At 51.2% G+C, this 12,362-nt stretch overlaps 1 protein-coding gene across 1 annotated transcript in view; it reads right to left on the minus strand.

Moving 5' to 3' along the window:
* LOC147027070 (uncharacterized) overlaps nt 1-4,403 on the minus strand; it is a 207,244-nt gene extending 202,841 nt beyond the window's left edge. Inside the window, exon 1 of the mRNA XM_085883226.1 lies at nt 4,269-4,403. The gene's annotated coding sequence lies outside the window, so the exon portion shown is untranslated. The remainder of the gene's footprint in view (nt 1-4,268) is intronic.
* Between the last annotated feature and the right edge of the window lie 7,959 nt (nt 4,404-12,362).

A 12,362-nucleotide genomic window follows, 5' to 3' on the forward strand; every position in this document is an offset into this window, starting at 1 on the left:
ATACACATATACTTAACGAAATAACTAAACTTTGGGACTGCTGACTGTCTGTGTGCAAGAAGCTTCCAAATCCGAAACAATATATTGTTGCGAATTCGCGCCCGCCGGCGTGCGAGCGGCCACGTAACTCGAATCGCGGCACGTCGCCCACCGGACGGACAATTCCGTCGTGACCCTCTCGGACTAACGCCGGGAACTAGTCACAGGTGGGCCTTTCGGCCTCACCACGATCGTCCAATCGCCCCCCCGCGTGGGATAGGGTTGTTTGCCAAATTCGACCTATCTAAGTACCCACAGGGAGGGTAGACCGGGCGATCGCACCTCGCCGCAGGTCGACTTCAGACACGGGCTACTTTAAGCGACCCGTTCCGTACTATCGGGATAACGTAGCGGTGTTATGGTCAACCTCGACGGTTCCGATTAATTATTGGGCGTATTTAGCCCACGACCAACCCTTTACGTGAAGTAAGATGGAGATTCAATTAAAGAAAAGACGAAGCGAAACGGGAAAAACAGTTCAACATAAGGCACATTTATTCCGCGGCAAACGGAAAGCACACATATACAATTACAATTGTGCACCAAAAGCAAATGTAACAAAAGGAACACAATAATTATGCACCAAAAGCAAATGTAACAAAAGAAACACAATGCAGATCTACTACCGACTACGCGAGCACACGGCAACACTTACACAGTTTTACTTTACAGACGGCGCCGACAACACATATACTCCAAAGCAAAAGAAAAAGGGCCACCCTCTACGGTGGGCGCAGAAAAAGGCTTCCAAATCTACAGAAAAAGGGCGCAAGACCGCGTCGAGCCTACCCGTCTTGTGTTGAGCCGCAAAATGGCGGCGGTGCCCCGACTCCGCGCTTCTCCGCGGGCCTCGCTGGCACTGCCTGGAATGGGGTGGGAACGGGGCCCCCTTTTCGCATTATCTCAGCGCGGGGGGAAACAGGGGGGGGGGTTGATGCTTTGGGGAAAGAGGATAGCTGGCTTGTTTGGGTCCCGCGACGAGTGACTCCACTGCGCCCTCGACCGCGTTCCCGGCTTCTCCTCTCTGCAGCTCCCCGACAGACCGCCTCTCCTCCAGACCCGTCTTGACTGCTGCTGCCACACTTCTTCGCCGCCGCCGCCGCCGCCACAACCACCACGACTCGCCCGAAACAGAAAAACCTCCACTCTCTTCGCCCTGCGCTCGGCGCTTTATAGTGGAGCAGGAGAAACCATATGCAGATTTTCGGATCAGGATCGGCTCGGGGGCGGAGCCATGCTCGCCCATTGGACGGAGGAAAAGTGGGCGTGATTCATTCCTGATCCTCGAATTTGCATATCGCGATTCTACTCTGACGCGCCTGGAGGCGGGGCCAAATCGCCCCGTGCTTAATGATTGGACGGATCGGAAGTGGGCGTGTATCATTCTTGATCCAACTTCTCGGAAAGGCCGCTTTTTGCACCCGCTGCTCGGCGCGCGTCCTGTACGAGTCCAGGATCGGTGCCCACAAGTGGTGCGGGAAAGGCCGCAGAAGGAGGAGAGGTGAAGGTGGTGGAGGGTTTATTGTGGTGGTCCCTGGACACTGTGACGCTTGTAATGGCGGTGATGCGATGATTGCGAGAGCGAGTTGTGACGGTAAAGGTCATGGCTGTTGGCGTTGTTGTTGTTGTTGTTGTGAAGCGGCTTTGCGGTTGGTGGTTGTTGTGTGATGACTGTTGAGACGTGGTTGGTTCAAAATAAAGATAGAACAGAAAAACGGCTATCTTGAAGTTTCGCAGCCCGAATGAATCACATTTATTCCCTCTAAACAACGGGTTTGGGCTAACTACACATATATTTACAGAGATATCTCACCTACGGGACCTGAATGGTGGTTTGCGAATTTCCTCAACCACAACAATATGCTCCACCGCGTGCCATTCTCGTCGTTAGCTGTTTTGTGTCATCGTGAGGGGGAAGGCTATTTAATTCTGGACTGGGGTATTTTGGAAAAGGGAGGAGAGGTATTCTATTGGAGTGACACGTATTTTGGGGGGGGGGAGGGGGTGGCATGCGAAGCATCATGGGGGGGGGGAGGGGAGGGGGGATGGTGTGTTAAAAAAGTCACGTATTTTGTGTATGACCTTTAACAGAACAGACGTATACATTGATTTGTTATACAATAATGTTTACTGATGTTCAGCAACTTTTTGCACATTTTATTTCCTCACACTTTACACATTACTTCTGACAGAGTCCATTTCTCCACATCTCTATCTCTCTCATCGTGCATCCCATTATGTTTATCTGCTGTGCCATTTACTTCAACACTCTCAGATGATCCAGCACCAAAGCTTTATCTTCGTTTGCCAACTTTTCAAGAAAGACACCAAATAAACAAATAATGCCAGCAGACAGGATAACACCTAAACATCGTTCTGAGGGTCGGTGCAACCTGTGATGCAACACCCTCCTTGCAAAGCACCTATCAAACAGTTTATTTATAGTCGGTTTGTGAATCTAACCTGGACTGGACAGCTTAAAAGTAAGTGTGCTATCTCTGTATCAAACACACACACACACACACACACACACACACACACACACACACACACACACACACACACACACACACACACACACACACCAACCAATCCTCCCAATCAGCACGATTGCAAAAACAAAAAGATAGTGCGAAAATTAACCATTTTAACAAATGTAAAAACAATGATGCAGACCACGTACAGTTTCACTTTGTTTACTTGAACTCCAAGATCATCATCACACCATTTTAAAGACTTTTCCTGAGCAGGGGTCAGCTTTTGACATGCTCCAATCATGGTACCCTCTCTTGTGGAAATGTTTTTCAGGTGGATGCCCTTCCTGACACCAACCCTTTAATTGCCTTTGCCACGGAGGGATAATTAGCAGTATACTGGTGCTCATTTCGCCGACTTCGGAAGGATGACACGCTGAGTCAACCCCCCTGATGTTAATTCAGTGGCCAGCGGGGCTCGAACTCAGGACCCCGAGGATCCCAAGCCACCACCCTAACCACTAAGCCAACACCAGACTTGTGCTTCAAAATGGCGAATCGAAAATATTTTCAAAACAAAATCTCATTTGTATTTTTTATTTTAAAAAAGGTTAATTGGTATTCTCGCTTGTCTGCCCAATGAGGATCTGGGCGTCACAGGCTTTTTAGGTTGGGGGTTCAAATACTAAACTGAAGCTAAAGGTTGAGGCTGCCAATAAGTTTAGGCCGTGCTTTTGCCGGCAAGATGGGCGGAATATAGTCTGCTTTGTGGTGGTGCTCGTGCAATGTGTTGGAGTTGGATGTTTTCCTGTTTACCCTCCCCTCCCCCCTTAAGAACAGCTTGCAGAATTTGCTGGTAATTGGAAGTTTTCCTGTTTATCATTGCCAAAATTCGAGTTTTATTTTCTCCTTTCACAACACTCACAATTTTTTTTTTTCTGAAAATTTATCACATTAAGAAAAACAAGTCTGAAGACAACAATGGTTCACGAGCGGTATTCGACGATGCAGATTGTTTCAGAAGTCAAGGATGAGACAAGTGATCATTTTTGACCAAGTTATAATTAAAAATATTGTCATCCTAGCTCTCAAAGTTTGGGCGGTCATATGATTTTTATGTCAAAATTCGCAATTTTCTAAGTTTTTGACCTTGTGACCTTGACCTTGGGACGAAAATGAAAAATCGGACGACAAGTTTTAGACAATTCATTTTGCTATTAAAATACCGAAGAACCAATTCCATTCAGTCAATTCCCTCGGAGAAGATAGATTTTAAATCCGACTACCCCCTAAAAATGGCCATTTTTTGGGCGTGGCTCCGCCCACATTGGGCGTAGCACACCCTCATCCAGGAAAACGCAACTAGACATTGATATCAAACACATAATCAAGTTTCATCAAGAACGGACCAAAGTCCACGGAGTTATGCTCTGAACAGACAGACACACAGACATAACGAATATAGTGGTCACTCTGGCTGGCGCTTGTGAACCAAAAATGGGATTTGATTGATCAGGGTCAAGAGTCGCACATATAAGCTCTTAAAGAGCCGCATGTTGCAAACCCCAACTCGAGGCTATCCTGGTTGTCCTGATCGTGGAAGAAAAAAAAAACAGTTAAACGCTCAAGCTAACAAATCTAGAAGTACAACAGTTTTTGTCGATTTCATTGTTATATTTCATCCACAAAATTACCTGTTCATGACATAGATGGACTGGTGATGATGTATCAACCAAAATAAATAAATACACATACCGTTCCAAGAATGTGAGTGCTTCAACAAGGAAACCAAGTAATATAATGGATTGTCCGAGTTGTAGTATCCAACGGGCTTGTAGGAAGTGCTGTGGCTGAATGTGTTTTGCAAGTTGACATGCAGCCAAACATGCTCCTCCTTTTGTTACAAAAAGCTGTCTCAAAACACCCCTTTTACTCATCTGAGTGGTTAGAGTTGAGGGGTTTGAAAGTTAGGGGGGTTGGAGTTTTGGAGTTGGGGTTTAAGGGGTCTAATCTTCCTATTATCTTTAAGTTCATTAACTCGTGTAAACATTAATTGCCAAAAACTTGCAAGATTTTTTTTTTCAAGAACTCCTTTTCGTAAGCAGAATGTGAATTCATATCTTGAGTCCTTCGTCTCCGTGGGACTTGAAACAAGGAGATGAGGAAGCCATTTGGCATGTTATTGCAGTGTTCCATTCCCCATTTAGTTTTTGCTTCAGGTATAAATCCCTCATCCTTCAGATAGACAGACAGCAGTCTCTTAACTCTTCAGACATTGACAAACTCACACCCTGGTCTAACACTGTTGTGTTTCGTATGTAGCCTGTGGCTGCTGGTTACATCATTTGTTTCGTATGCAGCCTGTGGCTGCTGGTTACATCATTTGTTTCGTATGCAGCCTGTGGCTGCTGGTTACATCATTTCTGGAAGCACAGCTGTGCCACTGATGCAGTACCCCTGTTACCAACAAGGTGGTACTCATTTTGCCGACCTTAGAAGGAAGAATCTGTATTAATTCAACAGCAAAGTGGGATTTGAACTCAGGATCCTAGGATCCCAAGCCCACCACCTTAACCATTAAGCCAATACCAGACTTGGTCTATACACCTGGAATATGTCTTTCAATTCGGTTGGTCTCTCGGTCTCTCGGTCTCTCGGTCTCTCGGTCTCTCGGTCTCTCGGTCTCTCGGTCTCTCGGTCTCTCGGTCTCTCGGTCTCTCGGTCTCGGTCTCTCTCTCTCTCTCTCGGTCTCTCTCTCTCGGTCTCTCTCTCTCGGTCTCTCTCTCTCGGTCTCTCTCTCTCTCTCTCTCTCTCTCTCTCTCTCTCTCTCTCTCTCTCTCTCTCAGTCTGTCTCTCTCTCTCACTCAGTCTGTCTCTCTCTCTCTCTCACTCAGTCTGTCTCTCTCTCTCTCTCTCTCACTCAGTCTGTGTCTCTCTCTCTCTCTCTCTCTCTCACTCAGTCTGTCTCTCTCTCTGTCTCTCTCTCAGTCTCTCACTCAGTCTCTCACTCAGTCTCTCACTCAGTCTCTCACTCAGTCTCTCTCTCAGTCTCTCTCTCAGTCTCTCTCTCAGTCTCTCTCTCAGTCTCTCTCTCAGTCTCTCTCAGTCTCTCTCAGTCTCTCTCAGTCTCTCTCAGTCTCTCTCTCTACCGTCCACACCTCCAACCCCATTTTCTACAGCTGTTCCTTACTCATCACGCATGTGCAATCGCAGAGCGCTATTGCTTAATGGTCTTGTTACATGTCAGATCTTTGATACACATGTATATATATATATATATATATATATATATATATATATATATATATATATATATATATATATATATATATATATATATATATATATATATATATATTGTTGTGAATTCGCGCCCGCCGGCGTGCGGACGGCCACGAAATTCGGATCGCGGCACGTCGCCCACCGGACGGACAATTCAGTCGTGACCCTCCGGGAACTATCGCCCAGAGCCAGTCATGGGTGGGCCTTTCGACCTCACCACAATCGTGCCAATCGGCCACCCGCGTAGGATAGGGTTGTTCGCCAAACTCGACCTACCTAAGTACCCACGCGGATGGTAAACCGGGTGATCGTACCTCGCCGCAGGTCGACTCCGGACACGAGCCGCTTGGGCGGCCTGTTCCGTACTATCGGGATAAGCGAGCGGTGTTATCGTCGACCTCGACGGTTCAGATTATTTACCGGGCGTTTTGCACCCACTACGAACCCTTTACGTGAAGCAGGATGGAGATTCAATAAGGAAAAGACGAAGCGAAATGGGAAAACAGTTCACACAATGCACATTTATTTCCCAGCAAACGGAAAGCATACAGTCAAAATGCACATATAGCAACCAAACCGATAGAAGCAACAATGACGCAGAGTTAATACCGACTACGTGCACACACGGCAACACTTATACAGCTTTACTTTACAGACGACGCCAACACACATTTACACAAAAGCAAAGAAAAGAAGCCACCCTCATAGACAAGGGGGCAGACAGGCCTGTAGGCCAACAGTGCGCGTGACCTGGAGGAGCGGCCAGGTCCGCGAGACCGGGGGGGGGGGGTGGGTCCTACCCGCGTCCTCGTGACGCGTTGGCGGCGAGCTGCAAATGTGGCCGCGCGGCTGTGCCTCGACTCCATGCTCCTTGGCGGGTTTTGTTGGCACCACGTGTGGGGGGGGACGGGGCCCCCTTTTGCATTATCTCAGCGCGGGGGAAAGGGAGATTGTTGATGCCCTGGGGGAGGGGAATGGCTGGCTGGCTTGGGTCCAGCGACGAGACGAGCGATTCCCCACACCGCAACCTCGTCGCAGACCGCCCTCCTTCTGGCCTCGGACCCGAGCTCCCTTGCCTGCAGTTCCACCGCTCTCACTCGCCCGACTCTCTCTGCAACTCTTCTCCGTTCCACACTCTCCGCACCCGACCCTCTTCAGTTCCACACTCTCCTCGCGACTCCACGGACGAACTTGACTCTGCGACTCTCCCCCTCTGCGCTCGCCTTTTTATCGGCGGGCAGGAGAAGCCAGTATGCAAATATTCGGATCAGAATGACCTCGGGGGCGGAGCCACGCTCGCCCATTGGTCGGAGGAAACGGGGGCGTGAACCTTCCCTGATCCTAGGATTTGCATATATCGACTTCACACACACGCGCCTGGAGGCAGGGCCAAGCCGCCCCGCGCTCGCTAATTGGACGGAGGAGAAGTGGGCGTGAAGCGTTTCTGATCTGAGTTTTTCCCTCGGAAAGGCCGCCATTTGCGCTTGCGGTTCGGTGCGTTCGGCACCAATCACTGAACGGACCTGAGACAGCCCGACGTTCAGCGTCCACAGGTGGTGCGGGAATGGCCGTCGAAGGAGAAAGCTGAAGGTGGTGGAGAGTTTTCGGTGGTGGTTTGATGGTTACGGTGCCGTTTGGGAATGGCGGTGATGCGATGATGTGGGAGCGTAGATGGTGGCGGTGGCGTGGTTGTTGTCTGAGGGTTGGAGAGTGGTTGTAGTTGGTGACGATGGCTGGTGTGGTGGTTAAGGTGGTTGTTGTGTGATGGCGGTTGAGGCGTGGTTGGTTCAAAATAAAGATAGAACAGAAAATCGACTGACTCAAAGCGTCACAGCCCGGATGAATCACATAAATCCCCTCTATACAACGGGTTTGGGCTAACTACACATGTACTTAGAGATATCTCACCTACGGGCCCTTCATGGTGTGAAGCGAATTTCCACAGCCGTAATACTAGCCCCTCCCCTTTTTACAGACTCGTCCCGAGTCGTCAAATTCTCGTGTGCCATCATGTGTAGTTCTCCCCGAGTACGTTTTACCTACGGATCCCTGAGTGCCACATTCATGGTATTCGTGTCCCCATAATAAATAACCGGAGGGCTGAGTAACTAACTAAACAAACCCACTCACTCAGACGACTTAAATAAAATTGCCAGCGCTTGACATACATGCCGGGGGCGCACTCATATGTACAGTACATCTTAACCTTAACTTACAAATTTTACACTAAACCATGGCCCAGGATCAATGGACTCTGCAAAGAGAAAAAGTCAAAAGAAAACCGGTGTACGGACCGGCACTGCAGGCCCGTGTTGTTGCTGCCCACAGGACAGTTCTTGCAACTCACAACGATGATCCTGGCGCACATGGAAATGAACAGGGGCAGGGGGGGGGCAAAGCAAAATTGACCGTGGGCAAACTGATGATGTGGGCAGTGGGCATGGCATGGCAAAGGTAGCAGGCAAACACAGCCTGCAGAACAAGGCCGTTGCAGGCAAACACAGCCGGCAGTGGAGCTGACCGGCACAGGCCTTGAAGCATAACAGCCAGCAGACGAAGTTGGCCGGCCTCTCGCTGTGAAGTGCAGGTTGGTGGAGGGAGTGCGGAGGTGCTGGCCACACAGAAGGCGGGCTCGGACCAACCTACCTGTCTCCCTCCCACCTATCGCCTTTGCCTGTCACTGTCCATACCCACTCCCTTAATTTGTAAAAACCCAATTTAGCCCCAATTAATTTTTTTTGTTGTTTTTTTTTTTTTTTTACTTCCACATATAAATCGTCCCCTAACCCCCTTTATTGTCATTGTTCGGCTAACCTATCGTCCCCTAGCCTACTCCCAACCCTTACGTTCCCTTCCTGGAGGGGAATGAGGGAGGGCTAGCATCCTGTATCGAGGCCCAACGAAGCCTCAGGATGGCCTCCCCAGACTTCAGTGATCTTTAACCCAAAGTGGGTTCAGCGGCCCACAACGAGAGCGAAGGGATGGATGGTGCGGAAGGGTACACTTCCTAATCTACCCTAACCATTAACCTTTAAACTACCCCGGGGCTTTCAAAAAGCGCCTCTCGCTTAATCTATCGGTTCTCGCAACCAAGATTCCCATCACCTGTGTTGGTGTCCTCACAATTTTGGACCTCGCCCCCCAATTTTCTTCCCGTGCTCTCACACGGTCTCATGGCTGGGACGCGTGGCTCCCCTTGGCAGGCACTACCCTCTGCCGATTCCCCAACGATGGCACCCCTAGGCACTACACTGCCTCCGAGCCTACCAGCTCCCTAAACACAGGGGAGTGCCCTCCCTGGCGACTCCCCTGAAACGCTCACGTGGCAGGCTGGCTTCCCGGGCCCCTTTCCGAGGGTCACCCGTGCCCACAACACTGCCCACGCGGCTAACGGCGCCCCGGGCCCCCGCATCATGCGGGCACACCCGTGCCCACTACGCTATCCCGGCCCCCCATGGTCCCTTGGCCTACTACGGCCGACTAGCCTGGTGCCCAGGGTACCCACTCAGCGATACTCACCTTTCGCAGCCACGCTCCCAGCCCGTCAACAGGGCTCCTGCACCCCTCCAAACGGGTTTCGAGCCTACACTCCCACCAACAGCAAAACGGCCTCCATTTTGTCAATTTGACTAACCCCCTAACTCACTCTACACTGACCCCGGGGTCCCTTGGGCGGGAATCACTCCTCCCCCAATCACTCATCGCACCATGCATTCCCCACTCACTCCATTCACTCAGACCCGCTGGCCTCACTCACTCAACAAGCACATGTTGCCACTTCACAACTCTTCAACACACCCATCGCTGATCTCTGCCATCCTGCTCACTAAATCCCCTACCTACCTCGTGCTCCCACGTCATCCCTTACACTATAGCACGTTCCATTTAACACTACGTAGCTCAGCTAAGTCCCCACTACACATTCACTGTCAATCACTGTCTCCAAATAATCCCTTTAAATCCATTCCCCATCCTAAATCTCAACTACAATCCCTCTAACTAATCCATTCCAAGGGCCCCATGAGGACTTACCCCTGCCCCATGAGGACTTACCCCTGCCCTATGGAGCCGGTCTAGCTCAGCTAACCCTTCCCCCTAGCTAGTTCCATCCTGTGCCCAGGTCAAGGGGATCATTCACCCCTTGCCTAGGAATCCTGTTCACCTGAAAGTGAGGCTTGTTTTTTTTTTTTTCCTTGCGCAGCACCAGCGCGGCAACTCGCAACCTGCGCACCAGCGCGGCAATTCACAGCCGCGCATCTGTGGCGTGACGTCATCGCAGCTGTTCGCGTCCATCTTGGACGGTACCATCCGGCAGGGATTCACCCTCCTGCTGGATTCCAACCATACACGCAACCATGACGTCACCTGGCGCATAAAAAAACACAAGCCTCACGTCGCGAGGGGTTTCCCAGGCGAACACATGTGCTCTGCCCGTTGGAGCTTAACACACCCGCCTGCGTGGAGAACCCATCCGGTCCAAATCAGTTTACCTGCTGAAACTTTGTCCGTCGCGGAATCGGCAACATTCACCGCGCTCGTTTCCGGACCAGGCTTCACTCCCGCAAGCGAGCACGTGGCAGCCTCGTGCGTTGCACAACACGGACCTCGCGCTCGCTGCTGGGTGAACCCGGCGTGGTCCCCATTACAGCTGCGGCCGCTATTCGGCTTTTGTCCCTCTGTCGCCGTCGTCTCCGTTCCACGCACACACTCCTGCGTGTTACGACACACACACACACCATTGCATCACATTCACACCGGGAGACGCGGCTGCATGCTCCCGCATGCCGACCGTCATCTCCCTCACATACCGCTCTCTCACACACACGGTCTCTCTCACACTCGTGCCATTTCCCTTGCACACGTGGTTCCATTCACACACGGCCGTTCCCCCGCACCCGTGGCCCCTTCCACACACAGTGCCCCTTTCACACACGGCGTGCTGGGAAGCAACGCTCTCCGGCACATTTGTGACCACATCACTCACAGACGGGGCTTCTGGCACACGCGGGGCTTCACCCATACACGCGGTCGCACTCACACACACGGGGACAACACTCATAACCACACACACCGGGACAACCACACTGGGGATTCGTGTCCCCACAAGGGGTTCCGGGGCCTCTATACCCCCCAAGCTCGGCGTGCACCCGTTCGCAGCACTCCTCCCCCCGACCCTGCAAAGCACGACTGAACCCACCTGGTCGTGAATCGCTTCAAGGGGGCATACTCCCTCCCCTCGTTCCTGGAGGAGGCTATCCAGCTGCTCGCACCGGGTCTCTAACCAGTCCGCCAGCTCCCCCTCATGGTCCTCCAATACCTCTGTGTGTGTGTGCTCGTCTTCAATCCCGTCCAATTCATCATGTAGTCTCTCCTCTATCGTTCCCATCTCCCGCGTCTCTATTATTTCCGTCTCTTCCCTTGTTGTCTCCCTCATGCACGTCTCCGTCACCCCAATTAATTTGTCCCTCTCGGTCACCGTCACTGTTTCCGTCACCTTCACACTTCTCGCCCAACACGTCCCGCGAATTAATTTGCCCTCACCCGCCTTCATTGCGGGCCTGACAACCGTTGCACTCCCTCCCAGCTCGTTCGCTCCCACACGTGGCGCCGCCATTTTGAGCTCCACTGCCCGCGTTTCGATCCCCGCAATTGCCAATATGCCTGCCTACAGGCTTCGGCCCATTTGCTGCATCTCACCCCGCATTTCCTCCATTTTGTTTTCCATTCCGTTCTTCACCTGTTGTAAATTCGCATTCATTTGATTATTCATCCTGCATTTGTTTTTATTTCGTTCATTTGTTGCATATTTCCATCCATTTTTTCGTTCATTTGTTGCGTATTTCCATCCATTTTTTCGTTCATTTGTTGCGTATTTCCATCCATTTTTTCGTTCATGCCTTTCATTGCTCCCATCAATGCTTCCAACATCCCTCTTACGTCAGCTAACCCCGTGGGAGTCGATTCGCCATTATCGGGTGCGGATCCGCCAGGGGCTGGGGAGGGGATTTGACGGAGGTGGGGAGGAGGGGCGTCATACTCCGCGGCCTCTGCTGCTGCCGCGCCCATTTCGGGCTCTGGGTTCAGTTGGGGGAGTTCATCCTGCATAATAAGCATTTCCTGCACGGGGATTCCACACATTCTACATCCATTTCTAATACCCCCGGCTCCCGCAAGTCTTGAGACTCCATCTTATTTCTCGTAATAGGTTAATTTTAATTGCTCGTAATTTGGAGGGAATCGGGGGTCGCTCCTCTCACCCCTGAACCGATTCCCCGTGAATTTAGCTTGGAGGCGGGAGGGATTCGAATCCCACTCCTGGACACCAGTGTTGCGAGGAGGGGGAAGAGTTCGTTTCCCACAACCTGACACCAGTGTTGCGAATTCGCGCCCGCCGGCATATGGACGGCCACATAATTCGGATCGCTGCACGTCACCCACCGGACGGACAATTCAGTCATGACCCTCCGGGAACTATCACCCGGAGCCAGTCACGGGTGGGCCTTTCGACCTCACCACAATCATGCCAATCGGCCAATCGCCAAACTCGACCTACCTAAGTACCCACGC

Source organism: Eptatretus burgeri, chromosome 5, assembly GCF_056783735.1.
Source record: "Eptatretus burgeri isolate ZD-2024b chromosome 5, Ebu_testis_v1, whole genome shotgun sequence".
Lineage (NCBI taxonomy): Eukaryota > Metazoa > Chordata > Myxini > Myxiniformes > Myxinidae > Eptatretus > Eptatretus burgeri.